This window comes from Lipotes vexillifer, unplaced genomic scaffold (assembly GCF_000442215.2).
Source record: "Lipotes vexillifer unplaced genomic scaffold, Lipotes_vexillifer_v1.1 scaffold1126, whole genome shotgun sequence".
NCBI classification, from domain to species: Eukaryota; Metazoa; Chordata; class Mammalia; order Artiodactyla; family Lipotidae; genus Lipotes; species Lipotes vexillifer.
This window is the reverse complement of record NW_006781401.1, coordinates 1,205,334-1,208,472: the sequence shown is the minus strand read 5'-3', so window position 1 is coordinate 1,208,472 and position 3,139 is coordinate 1,205,334. Positions and strand designations below refer to the sequence as shown.

At 56.7% G+C, this 3,139-nt stretch overlaps 1 protein-coding gene across 1 annotated transcript in view; it reads left to right on the top strand.

Moving 5' to 3' along the window:
* Positions 1-3,139, top strand: part of ITPK1 (inositol-tetrakisphosphate 1-kinase) — a 163,386-nt gene that overhangs the window by 34,558 nt on the left and 125,689 nt on the right. The window lies entirely within an intron of this gene.

The following is a 3,139-nucleotide window of genomic DNA, read 5'->3' as shown; positions in this document are numbered from 1 at the left end:
AGTCCCTAAAGTTGTTTTTTTTTTTTTTTTTGATGTGGACCATTTTTAAAGTCTTTTATTGAATTTGTTACAGTATTGCTTCTGGGTTTTTTTATGTTTTGGTTTTCTGACCGTGAGGCATGTGGGATCTTAGCTCCCCCGACCAGGGATCGAACCCCTACCCCCTGCATTGGAAGGCGAACTCTTAACTACTGGGCCACTAGGGAAGTCCCAAGAAATCGATTCTTGATGAACCCAAGGGCCCCCTTTTTGGCAGACTTCACTCTTCTTTGGTCGCTGCTCTGCTCTCTCAGAGCACCTGGAATTCTCCCAGCTGTCACGGGACTTTTCTTTCCTTGTTGCTCAGAGGGTACCGCTGTCTCGGCCTAATCCCCTCTACCCTGCTGACTCACCATTGCATGTGCTTCACTTGCCCGCAGCCCTCGCTTCTAATACTTGCCCTGGAAGGTCTGGAAGGGTCAGACCCATTTAACAGATGTGAAAGCTGAGACCTGGGGCTGCTCAGCAACACGTCCTGTTTTTGCTGCTGGTTTTTGCGGGCCCCGCTCTGCTGTGAGGCAGGCCTGCTGGTGTCCCAAGCTGTACCTTGTTACCCTTCCTGGTGCGACACCCAGCAGCTGAGTCTCAGGCCTTATGGTGGCCTCTGAGTGGTTTGGGCCGGTGCCTCTGGATGGTCCTGCTTCCCGGGCTTCTGGGACCTTGCTCTTTTCTAGTCCTCTTGCTTTTGGTCCTCTTCACTGGACTCCTGTCCTGTATTGTCCCCCCTCTCTCTACACCGTGTCATTTGGGGTGATTTTTGTCTTCAGGAAGTGGGTGCTGCTCTTACTTACTAAGCTCTGCTACATTAAGCAAGACAGTGGCCAGTGACAGAAACTCAAAATCCACAACTGAAAGTCTAGAGAGGGCAGGATCTAGGCCGGCTGGATTGGGGCCTTGACCTCTGGCAAGGGAGTGCTGGCCTTTTCTCCTGGTGTAGCCTCCTTCTTGAGAGTCTGGCCACGGTGTTCTCTGACGTTTCCGGGACGTGCCCTTCGTGCTGCTGACACTGCCACAGGACCCGTCCTGGAAAGGCCCCGGGCTGGTCTGGCTTGGGTCCCGTGCTCATCCTGCAGCAAAGTGAGGTGCCAGGCCATGTGCCTACCCCTGGAGGGGCTGCAGCGCCTCAGTTTTCTGTTTGCCCATCAGAATCACATGGATAGAGGAGGGGCAGTTCTGAGAGGGCAGAACAGAAGTAACAGGACCCTAGCCCCAGCGTGGGCCCAGCAGTCCTGTGCGGTGGGGTCCAGGATTCTCCTCGCTTGACAGGTGAAGAAAGTGAGGCACGAGGTCCAGTTGTGTCTGGTTCCGCCTTCTCCTTGTGGGGACGCCTCCCACCTCTTCCATGTCTGCCTGCCTCCCAGACAGGCCTGAACTGTTTGCTCAGCTCAGTGGGGGCTTCTGACCACCTCCTGGCACCACCGCGGTCAAAAAGTGAAGTTACCGTCTTCCTGCTACGCTCCATCCCTGGTGCTGGCATGTGTTCTCAGCCTGCTGCACCCAGACTGTGAGCATCACAGCTAGCTCTGGTTCTTTTGTGACTTTTACTCCTGTCCCCAAGACCTGGAGGGGCTGCCCCTGAACGAACAGGCCCCCGCCCCTTTCCGGGCATATCTGGTCCTACTGCTCCTCAAGCGGCAAGAGTTGCTCCTTGGGGGCGAGCAGTTGTTCCACACCTGGCAGCTCCAGAGGACACCTGGGAGCTGGACAAGCCCCGAGTTCCTCTAAGACCCTGCCCTTCACCTCCTGAATCAGAGTCTTTGGGACCGGACCTTGAATTTAGTATTTTTGACAAGTTCCAGGGGTGATTCTTAGTCACCTCTCTTGGCATTTGGAGCCCACTGGCCCGTGGGGTGACATTCTGGGCCCCTGGGCTGTGCCCAGCCTGCATCTTCTATCCACTTCTCATCATCCCTGCCTGCCCTCTCAGTGGGGCTTATGCTTCCACACGCCCAGATGACTTTTGGGAAGGGGGGACACTCCTCGTGTTATTCCTCTTTACCTCTTCTCCCCAGTGTCTGTCTGCAGTTGCCCTTCAGTTTTTGTTTGAATGGCAAATGCCGCCTCCTCCTTGAAGCCTTCTCTGATTGCTCTGTCTTCTCCCCTGAAAAGATACTCTGTTTTGTAAGTAAGTATTTTAAATTCCCCAAGGGTATGCTCTCCTTGGTCGTCTGGAGAGGGAGGTCCCTTTTGCAAAATGGATCCTCCCTTATGGGATATCCAGCAGATGCATATCGTCTGCCGTTCCTTCCAGAACTGCAGAGAAAGCTGAGTGACGGTGAGGACCCTGACAGCATCAACTACTGTGGTTTTCAGATGGGGTTCCTCGGGGCCCGGGGTCCTGGGAGGTGTTGGGTGTGGAGGGGCGGGCAGCCGGGCACGTCCTGCAGTGTGACCTGGTCACCTCCTGCTGAGTCTTGCTGTCTTACGTGGTGGCCTCCTTGTGGGTTTCCACTCTGTGCCCCGGTGCTCGGAAGGTGCTGGGAAATGCTTGTTGGGAGGGTTGGCGGGTGTCAGCCCTGCTGTGCCGTGTGAGGTGCCACGCCTGCTCACCATGGCCTGGGGTTCCCCTGGGGCTTTGTGTCGTCTCCTCCCTTAGGCTGTGAGGCTATCAAACCATGGCTGTTTCATCTGTATTGTCTCCCAAGGGCCAAGCCAGGCACAGGAACCGAGCTGCGGCTCCTGTATCTATGTTCAGGGGCGTCTGGATGCCAGGTGGGCGCACAGCAAACTTGCCCCAGACCCTGCTCCAAGGAGGGAGTGAGGGCGAGAGAGCCCCAGGCCTTGACCTCGCCTGATCACAGCCTCCTCTGAGTGTCTGTGGGGTATCAGCCTCTGTTCTCAGGAAAGCGCGCACGGCCCGGGCTGTTGGAGTGCTGTCTGCGGTCCACACGCGCTCCGCCCCCAGGGGACAGCCGGTCGGCGCTCCGGAACCATGGGCTGGGAAGCGGTGCCCCAAGTTGATCTGGCGTGTGCGGGCCAGGAGAGGACATCGTGAGTCCAGGAAGGCTTCCCGGGAGGGTGTCTGTTGGAGCCGAATCCTGAAGGCTGGGATGGAGGGTGGAAACCGAGGCTTGGAGATGCCACGCAGCCCTGTGTGTCC